The sequence below is a fragment of the Vombatus ursinus genome, unplaced genomic scaffold (assembly GCF_900497805.2).
Source record: "Vombatus ursinus unplaced genomic scaffold, bare-nosed wombat genome assembly UNPS02011014.1, whole genome shotgun sequence".
In the NCBI taxonomy this organism is placed as follows: domain Eukaryota; kingdom Metazoa; phylum Chordata; class Mammalia; order Diprotodontia; family Vombatidae; genus Vombatus; species Vombatus ursinus.
The window spans coordinates 2,617,844-2,629,511 of NW_020950792.1; positions in this window are offsets into that span (position 1 = coordinate 2,617,844).

Consider the following 11,668-nt stretch of genomic DNA (forward strand, 5'->3'; position numbering starts at 1 on the left):
ATAAGGTGGATTTAAGCAAACTACAACACATAACCAACAACAATTTGTATGTAAAAAAGTGGATTAAAAATATATGTATATATTACTGGAAAAGGTGGCTATTCCTCTAATAAGAATGAGAAATAATTGCTAGATTAAGTAGTATATTAGTACCCTCATGGTGCAAAAGAAGAAGACCCCCAAGATTTTGAGGAGTCTCTTCTAGAGGATTTATGGGTAAAACATGGATTACAAAGAATAAAAAAGTATGGAAGGGTTACAATTGTGTTCAGTGGAGGGAATATTCATCCCAATGAAATCATGGATCCTTCAAAGTATTAAAATAATATAAAGGGACAACTAAATTGGATCAACCATTTGGTAATCTGACATGCTACTCAGGGCTCTGTTAGTCTGACAAAGAACTGATCTGACTATGAGATTATAAAATCAGTGTATCATGTAGATATGGGTACAACTAATATTACAATGCTTTTAAAATTGACTTTAAAAATGTAATTCCATGCTGTGATTGTAAGATGGAATAAATAACACCACAAAATTTGCCTGAAGTACTAGAACATTAATGCCTTATAAGATTGTATGATAGCTGGACAAAGCATGACCTTAATCAGAAATCCCATTTTACTACATATCTGTTTGAAAGGCTAGACATCTTGTTCAAAGACTTTATCCATAAATACAGGAAAAAAGGACTTGTTCACAGTTAACTTCCTGTTCACAAGGAGATTGCTCCCCCAATACTTTAACCTATTTGATATCACAGAATCTTAGAGCCTGAAGGGACCTAAGTTTGTGGGGGTTTTTTTTCACTCAAACCTGTATTTGAATAAACTTCTCTAGACCATACCTGTCAAGTGATCAATCATGCTTTGTTGAGCTTATCAAATGAGATAACATATAAGAGCTCTTTGAAAATCTTAAAGCACTATGTAAATGCTTTTATTATTATTACTAATTATTATTATTATTATTTACTTGAAGACTTCCAGGGATAAGAAGGCCTACACTTCCCAAGACTTTTGGACACCGCTAATTTTTTTATAAGTTTTTCTTGACATCAAGCCTCTCTGCTTTCCTCCTAATAGATCTTTCTGCTGGGGCCAAGCAGAATAATTCCACTACTTTTTCTGTGTATCATTCCTCCATATGTTTAAAGACAGCTATCACGTCCCCTCTTAGTCTTCTCTTTTCCAAGATAAAGATCTTCAGTTTCTTCAAACAATTTCCAAAATGTATGAACTCAAGACCTTTCATTATCCTTGTTGCCCTCCTTTTGGATACTTTCTAGCTTATCAATGTCCCTCCTAAAATGCAGTGCACAGGATTGAATGCAGTATCTTAGACAGGGCCTGAATAGGGAAAAGTACAATAGGATCATCATTTCCCTAATCCTGGAATGTTAACCTTTTTTTTTTTTTTTTTACTTTTAGGCGCAATTAGGGTTAAGTGACTTGCCCAGGGTCACACAGCTAGTAAGTGTCAAGTGTTTGATCTGAGGCCGGATTTGAACTCAGGTCCTCCTGACTTCAGGGCCAGTGCTCTATCCACTGTGCCACCTAGCTGCCCCTAAATGTTAACCTTCTTAATATAACCTAAGACTACATTAGTTTTCTTTGGTTGCCATATCAAACTGTTGACTCATATTGAGTATGTAATCCATTAAAACACCAATATATTTCTCACACGAACTGGTGTCTCATCCACTTACACTTATTAAGTTAATATTTTGAACTCAATTTATGACTTTATATTTATCTCTATTAAATTTCATTTTATTTGGTTCAACCTCATGTTTTATCAAGGTATTTTTTGATTCCTTCACCATAATGGCTATACTTCTTGGCTTTGTGTGATCTGCAAAATTGAAAAGTATGCCATTTCTGCCTTAAAAAAAGTTTTATTGATGCCTTTTGTTTTTTATACCATGGACATTTCCTGACAACTATTTCCCTCTCCCCCACTGCCATTGTAGAACTTTTCCTTGCCTCAAAGTGAAACAGTTAAGTAGAACCAACTGACATAGCAGACTCCCCCACCTCTCTATCAAGAGGTGTCCTCTGGAACCAATATGGTCATTGCAATTAATCTGAATTTGGTTTTTGTTTAGTATTGAGTTCATTTATATTCATAGTGTTGGAGTATCATAGGATAAATGAATGAAAAAGCATTTGAGGGCTTACTCTGTGCTAAGCACCACATTAGGTCCCAGCTAAGGGAATGGAAGGGTTGCAGGAAGCAAATGACTGGGGTAAACTAGAAGTATAGCTGGGGCTAGTTATACTCAGAAGACAATGTGAAACATTCATCAACCAAGACAGTATGGGCCAGAGGTTGAGAGTTTCAGAGCTGAAAGGCTACAGAGTTAAAGTGGGGAGGGACTTTGGGATAATTTAGTCCAACACATTGTTTTGCAGATGAGAAGACTGAAGCCTACAGAAATTAAATGCCTTGCCCAAGGTTGCATGTTACTAAGTTATCATGGTCATTGTGGACATTGTTCTCTTGGTTTGTTTTTCTTTGCTCTGTATCTGATTGTATAAGTCTTCCTATATTTCTAAAATTATTAATATTTGTTATTTCTTACAATTCAACAATGTTCCATTACATTAACATATTATTTATTTGTTGAGCCACTCCCCAGTTGATGAGAACCCACTTTGTTTCCACATATTTCCACATATGAATAATAGCACAAGAAAGTGCTATTATTATTATTATTTTGGTAAATATGGTATCTTGTTTTCTGACTTCATCTCCTTTGGGTATATGCTCAGTAATAGGACCACTGTGTCAAAGGGTATGAACAATTTAGTTATTTTTCTTACGTAATTGCAAATTGTTTCCCATAAGGGTTGTACCAATTCACAGCTCTAATAATAATGAATTAGTGTACCTGTCTTCCCACAGCCCCTTTAATACTGTTTCTGTCTTTATCGTGTTTGCCAGTTTGATGAGTATGAGATTAAATTTGTTATTTTCATTTTCTTTTCTTTTTAGTGATTGGGGTATTTTTCATATAATTGCTGATGGTTTGCAATTCTTTAGAAAACTGTTCGTATTCTCAGACCACTTATATACTGTAGCTCTTAATCTTATAAAGAATGCATGCATGTATATATGTATGTATTCACACACACCTCTGACACATACTGGATATATGACTCTGAGCAAGTCATTTAACATTTTAACATACTAGGCAACTTCCTAAGACTATAGGTTACAAAGAATGAGCATTGGAAGAGGGGATTTCCTTACTCAGTTATCCCCTGTATTAATAAAATAATAAATTCATTTTCTCTCTCTCACCTCTCTTCTCTCTTTCCCCTCTCTCCCTCTACACATACACATTCATACACACATATATACAACATATATACATAAATGCATATGTTTATAAATTTCCTATATAGCTTGAATGTCAGACTTTTACCCAAGACATTTATTGTAGTCTTTTTCTCACTTGATAGTTTCTCTTCCTATTCTAGTTGCATTGATTTCGTTTGTTCAAAAGTCTTTTAATTTTGTAATTGAAATTTATATATTTTGTCTTTTGCAATAATTGTTTATCCATTGTTTAGTTAATAATTCTATTCCTACCCATTAAGCTGCAAGTTACTTTTTTCCATTCTCTTCTAATTATTTTTATAATGTGACCTTCTATATTCAGATTGTTTGTACATTTGGAGCTTACTGAGGTAGATGATATGAGATATGTGATCTAAACCTATTTTCCACCAAATTGCTTTCCTATTTTTTCAGTAATTATTTTTGAGTAGAGAGTCAATCCTCTATTAGTTTGCATTCTTAAAATTATTTAATACTGGAGTACAGAATTTGCTTGCATCTAGGTCTTGCTTATTTATTCTGTTCCGCTTATGCACTTTCCTATTTTTAACTAGTATTATATAATTTTGATGACTATTGCTTTGTAATATCATTTGAAATCTGGCAATGCTAGGCCTCCTTAATTCTTGCTTTTTTTTAAACCATTATTTCCCTTGAAATTCTTGACCTTTTGTTTGTCCAAATGAATTTTAAAAATGATTTTGACTGGTTCTATAAAATAACTTCTTTGCAGTTTAATTAGGATAGCCTAAGTTGGTAAATTAATTTAGATGCTATCACCCAAAAACCTCATTTCAAAACATAAATAAATTAAACAAATAAAGTAAAGCAAAAATAACAACAAAAAAGGGGAAAGAACTCCTAATGAAGAAAGCCTTTTAGAAAAATCAGCAGAAAAAGACAAAAGAAATGAGTAGACAAAAGTGACTCCAATGCAAAGAATAAATACAATGATATAAAAGAAAGTAAAGTGGATACTCCAGAAGAAAGGAATAATGCTTAGATAACAACAAAAAGGCACTCAAAAACGAGGTTCAATATGATATCATAATACCCAGAGTGGTTGAAAATCTTAAAAGAAATAAAGAAAAATTTCAGGCAGGAAGTTAGATATCTAAAATAAGAATTAAAAAAAAAACAAGCAAAAAATAGTTGAAGAAGCATTAAAGGGGTCATGAGTGGAAAAAGTTTAAGAAGCCCTGATTTAGAGTACATTAACAATCATTATAAAACAATTGGCACTGAAAAAAATGAATGGCAGAGAAAAAACACAAAAAATACAGAAATATAACAATAAAATAAGACTAAGAACAAGAACAACAACAACAAAACCCAGAAAAATTGTAAGGACCCTTGAGGTCTCTACAAAGCAAAAGAAATAACTTTGAAAATAGAGCTAATCAAGATGAGAATCATTGACTTGCCAAGAAAACACAATGAAACAAAAAGCCTAAGTGCTATATTTTAGGAAGTCATATAATTCAATAATTTAATAAAAATTTATTAAGTGCCTACTATGCATCAATGCTGGGGATACAAGTAAGAAAAATGAAAGTCCCTGCCCTTGAGGAGATTACAATCCAATCGGGGGAAAACAACACACAAAAGGAAGCTGGTAAGGGGGAACGCCATGGACTACCTGAAGCAGGGTCATCTTGTTCTTTGGAGTTCAAACCAAGGATAGTTGAAATTGGAAAGTGAAGAATCAACTGGAAAGTCCAGATTCTGCCCTTTATAAATTAGTGCTTCAGAGTTTAACCCACCCATCAGAGGGGAGAGAAGATTGAGGGAGTTGGGAAGGTGTTGAGTATCCAAAGCTCAGTTAGATGGCATGATGATGAGATTTCAGATATCAGCTTATCCTGGGTGGTATATCTTGTTCCTGTGGAGTTCAAACCAAGTAGAGCTGCACATAAAAAATAGACAGAATATAAGAAAGTTGCCCAAAATTATTTTAAATACAGGTTAAAATAAGTTCAGTAGATTTTACAGTATACTATTAGACAAGAAGTCCTAAGTCTGTCTCCCTGTTCCAGACCTGTGATTTAAAAAAAAAAAAAGAGTCTTGCAGTCAGTCAGGAGGAGGTATGTCAACATCAAGGAAAGCCAGTTTGAATCTTGCAGGACTATGTGTTGATAATAAGAAATTAAAGAAAAGTCTAGAATGTGATATATTGAAAAGCAAAGGAGAATAACTTTGATCTCATGATAATATATCTAAAAAAGATAACCATCCATGAAAAGAGGAAGTCCTTCAGTAGGATCAAAAATTTTCAATCATTCCTTCAAAGAAAACAAGAGATGGATAAGTCTTTTGAAATACAAAGTCAGCAAACAATTGGTATAAAAGCTATACATGAGAAAAAATGTAGTTGATGACCCAACATTAACTTACTTCAAAGAAAAGAGAATATTATGTCCCTTTGAAGTCCAGCATTATCTGAGGGTCACTGAGGAAACTCAGAAAAAAAGTAGCAATGTTTTGGTCCCATGACAGATAATCAGACAGAAGGATCCACTAGGAAGGAAAGAAAAGAGAGAGGGACATTCATTTGTCTTCAACCACATGGGGACAGATGCTTAGTGTCGGAATGTCTGAGTCAAAATACATAGACATTTTAATTAATGCTTGTTTTTTTATAAAGCTAATAAGAGAATATTTGATGGAGGGAAAAAGAAATTTAACAATTGTAACTTTAAATATTAATGGAAAGTCATCCATGAAATGGAAGAAAACTACAGAATGAATTAGAAATGAGAATCTAAAAATTCCATGTATACAAGAAAACATAAACTACAAATACACATATAGAATTATTGTTGGAATTGTTGGAAAAATTATTATGCTTTAGGCAAATCTAAAATAACAGGACTTGCAATCGTGATTTCAGGAAGAAAACGATAAAGTAAATGGTCAAGAGAGACAACAAGAGAACAATATTGTACTTAAGTGCACAGTAGATGGAACAATAGCATCTAGGTATTTAAAGGAAAAGCTAACTATAATGCAAAAAGATTTAGACAAAAAGCAATAATTGTGGGTGAACTTAACATGTCCTCTCAGACCTTGAAAAATCTAACAAAAGGATAAACAAGGAGGAAACTATGGAGCTGAACAGAATTAAAAAAAAAAACCCTATTCATTTAACCTTCCTTGGTTAACCTCCTCTAATTTTCTCATGTGTAAAATGAGGTGAGTGGGCTATATGATTTGTGAAGTTCCTTTCATCTCTAGATAAATGATATGACAGAGCTATAGTGATCACTAAATGGTACTCTTAAAGAATATACCTATTTTTTTTTTAGGCAATTGGGGTTAAGTGACTTGCCCAGGTTCACATAGCTAGTAAGTGTCAAGTGTTTGGTCTGAGGCTGGATTTGAACTCAGGTCCTCCTGACTTGAGGGCTGGTGTTCTATCCACTGTGCCACCTAGCGTATGCCTATTTTTTAGCATCACTTATCATCTTTATAGAAACCAATCAGGTGAATAAAGAACTCAAAGATAATAAAAAGGAGAAATAGGAAAAATATCTTTTACAGATCATAGCTTAAAAAAATTATAATCACAAGAATAAATAAGAAAAGATGCAGATCTAAGTGGAGATTAAATAATTATAATGCAAATCATTTAATCAAAGGACAAACTCAGAAGCAATAAATAAATAATAATATTAAAAAAAAATAACAACAGTAAAATAACATGCCAAATTTTAAGGTACTCAGATAAATTAATCTGAGGAAAATGTATAGCCCTGAACACTTATATTAACATATGAGAAAAAAGAGGACTAATGAATTGAGGTTGAAATTAAAAACTAGAAAACTATCAAATTAGTAACCTCAAAAACAAGAACAAGAGACTTTGAAAACAAAATGATGTGAACAAAACTTCTTAAAAAAAGATTCAAACAGATCAAATAACACAAATGATAAACTACTAGCTAATTTGTTCAAAAATAAGAGGACAAAACCTGAGAACTAATGAAATGGGAACTTACAACTAATAGAGAGCAAATAAAGAAAAATCATCATAAACTACTCTGCCAGCTAAACTAAAACCCTAAATTAAGTGGATGAAGATACATCAAGATATAAAAGTAAGAAAAAATGAAATAGGAAATCTAAATAATTTAATATCAGAAAGAGAAATTGAACAAAGATTAACTCCCAAAGAAAAAAGTTATTATTCCAGACAGATTTTTAAGTGAATTCCATAGAACATTTAAAGAACAAATAATCCCTAAGTAATATAAATCAATCCCAAAAGTAGTTTGGTACTACAACAAACTTCTGTGGTTCTGATGCCCAAAGCAGAGACAAAGTATAGACTGTTCTCACTAATTAATACTGATACAAAGATATTAATACTAGAGATGGAAGGAATTTAAAAATCATTGCAATGATCCTGGTAATTCAATGATAATAATTCACATTTATATGATAATTTCATTTTTAATAAATAACTTTTTCTTCATATTAACTCAGTAAACTCAGTTGCATATTATTACTCTCATTTTACATACGAGGAAACTAAGATTCATAATGACTTACCTAGGGTGATCTAGCTTGTAAGTGTTGGAATCAAAACAAAAACTCCTGTCATCAAACTCAAAGAACAGTAAATTTAGTAGTATATCACGTCCCCTTTCGCTATGTATATCAACTCCTTGAAAATGTTAGACATTTTTCTTATAAAATTAACATTATAAAGTTTTTCTTGCCTATTCCTAAAACATTTTTAGAGGGTAGAAAGATTAGTAAGGGGCATCACAGTATAGTGGAAGGAGCACTAGGCTTGAAGTTTGAAGACCTAGGTTCTAGGGGGGAAAAAAGAAAAGTTATTTGTATCAAGGTTTCTTAACCCCAGTCTTGGATGATTGCTTTATATATGTATCCAAGAATGTATTAATATGGGCACTATACCATAGGCAAAGTGGCATGCCATAAAATACTGCTTCATCAGAAGATTTATGGAGAAGCAGATTATGTGGACAGATAATTCATGAGCAAAAGTTTCAAAAGAACTGGTTATATAGAAAGAAAGACAAGAAACATTGATTAGACAAATCAAGACCCTTTATGAAACAAAACCAAACAACCCTCTCCTGGTCTCTAATCATCCCTTTGTCCATTTAACACCCAGTCTGCCTTATTCATATATAGAAAAGCCTAGCATAGAAGCTTTCTACTAATCAGATCATAGATATAAACTTTACAGGAAACTTGAGGATCATCTCATTTAATATACTCATTTGACAGATAAAAAATTTGAGGAGAAGTTATTCTTTCTGTTTTCATCTAACATTACACTTTATTTTTTTACATGGTCATTTATGCTTCTGTCTAGATGCCTAGGCATGGTAATATTCTTAAAATAAACACAATGACTTTGGGTCTTGTACCCAATTGCTGCCTTACCAATGAGATAGCAATACACCATCACTGAGGATAGTAGCTAAAGGATATAGGGTAACACTCACTGGGTTGCATCTCTAGCATGTTCTCTTCTTTTCTATAAATGTGTAGGGCTTCCTTCCTCTTCAAAAAGTTCCTTGAGAACAGAGACAGTTTTTAATCTTGTCTTCTAGTGTACAGTACAGTGTCTTCCATAGAGTAGATGCTTAATATGTGCTTGCTAGATTATATTTCATTGAAATACTCAATCAATAATCTTGAGTGCTTTCTGTTTGAGCACAGATCACCATAATGTAGCACTTAAAAATGCTCTGGGACTCACTATTTCCCCAGCTCCAACTCAACTGTCAAATTCCCCACTCTCAACTCCAACTCCACTGGCAAATTGGTTCCTCAGAGCAATCTAGCTCCTTCTAGGGTTCTGAGAGTTACCTGGAGGGATTGGGTTATCTCAATATTATTGGTCAAAGCCCCTATGTGCTATGCTTCCTTCAATATCATCAGAGTGTTTACCCCAATATAATTCAACCGAGATATCTCCTTGGTATCATTGATAACCATTTTACATCAATCAGCTTTTACAAAGGGTTATTTACTGAAATAAATACTAGAGCAGCTAGGTGGATAGAGTGCCAGCCCTGGAGTCAGCAGGACCTGAGTTCAAAGTCAGCTTTAGACACTTAGTAGCTGTGTGACCCTGGGAAAGTCACTTTACCCTGTTTTCCTCAGGTTCTTCATCTATAAAATGATCTGGAGAAGGAAAAGGCAAACCACTCTAGCATCTCTGCCAAGAAAACCCCAAATGGGATCAGGAATAGTCAGACATGACTAACAGACAAAAAAAGGAGAGGCAGTTAGCTGGTGTAGTTGATAGAATGCCAGGTCTGGAGTCAGGAAGACTCAACTTCTTGAATTCAAAGCTGGCCTCAGATACTTACTAGCCATGTGAGCTTGGGCAAGTCATTTAACCCTGTTTGCCTCAGTCTCCTCATGTGTAAAATGAGCCGGAGAAGGAAAAGGCAAACCACTCCAGCATCTCTGCCAAGAAAACCCCAAATGAGGTCATGAAGAGAGACACGACTAAAAATCACTGAACATCAACATTTACCGAAAAGATATAGCAAGAACCAAAGTACAACCATCTCCAAAACCGGGAGTGCTCTTTTTCCTCTGTACAGCCACTCAGTTCCTGGGAAGTGTAAACTCAAACTTAAAGTGCTTGCTACTAAACATTTGCCCCACCACATTCACTTCCAAATGTGGCACAGCCCCATAGTTTGCAGGCCATAGCATCTCGGCTGTTTATGGTCAATCTAATGCTGGTCTAGGTCAAGTAGGTTGACACTCAAGGTCGGCTTTTCCCCGGGGTTGCTCACTAAACTTCTGCCAACCTTGAAGGCTGGTGACTCTTCCAACTTTTTGAAGCTCGCAAGTTTGTAGCCTGGCATTTTTGAAACTCATTCACCTAAAAGCGTAAAAGAAGAAACACAAGAGGAGCAAAAGAAACATCAGTGCCATGCACTCAAGGCAATACGTCAGTCTGAACGGGGAAAATAGGCCACTGGCTCTAAGTCACCATCCACCTGGAGGCTTCCAGCTATTCTTGCCTCATTCACCACCAAGGAAAAGAGAATGCATTTTTGCCTGTTTGTGACTTTCACATGCACGCTCTATTCTGACTCAGTAGCCAATTAAAAGACTCCTCTTCATCATGAAGTAGACAGGAAACAGTTACAGAATACCTTTTCATTCTCCGAATCAAGGTCAGGTCAGGTTCCTTCTGTTACGCATCATCATTCAGTTCTGTAAAATAGGGATAATGAAAGTACCTACCTCCTAGGGCTGCTGTGATGATCAAATAAAATAATAATTCTGCAGCACTTAGCAGAGTGCCTGGCACATAGTAAACACTATGTAAATGGTAGTTATTGTTGCTGTTGATATTCTAGAAAGAGGTTCATGTGGATTGGCAGCAGTAGAGCCCCCTGTGCATACTCTGAAGACTGTACCCTCATTGACTAGTTCCTCATTTACAGTAAGTCAAAATTTTGGAGTTGAGACCTTAGGGTTTACCTAACCCAACCTCCCCATTTTACAATTTAGGAAACTGAGGTCCAGAAATATTGAGTGACTTTTCCAAGGTCACAAAGGCAATTAGTGGCAGAGCCAGCATCCAAACCCAGTCCAATGAACAATTACTGATGAGAGACTGGTTATAGAAGTCTGTATATCATCGGCATAAAGATGATAGGATGGAATTTAATGTATAATTTGCTAGAGCCTGCTTCAATCTCTGGCAGTGAATGCTTTGGCCAAAACTACATGTGTTATAGAAGTCTTGAGGCATTTCCTGGGCTTTCCTTATATCTAGTATGACTGAAATTCATGCCTCAGAGCATAAAGTATAAGAATACGTATCATGCCCCACATATTGTATACCACAACTGTCTGAATATAAACACGTGGCAAGGGGGAAAATGTTTAAGGATCCTGACCTTTCACCATCCCATATGAAAATATGGACCATTTGCTAAACTACACTGTGATGATTCATGTGCTCTTGAACACATAGGAAGCTCAGGGCCCCAGTGGATGAAAATGAGGCCACAACGGCAGAGAACGTGGAAAATTGTCTCTTCATATATTACATCCCCATTCAGAAGAAGTGTTGTGATGGGACTGTTTGTTTGCCATAAATTTGTTGACTCCATTTCTGTGTTCAGAGTTGCCACCTCTACCTCTATTAGAATCCATTTTAGGGGAGGGGTTTTTTTGTATAGAGATAGGGGCATTGTAAATCCTTGTTTAAGGAGAAAGGATTCAGGATAGTAACAATAAAGATAATAACAATGGATATACATTTTTAAAAATTGTGCTTTAGGATAATGTGGAGTAGAGTGAGGA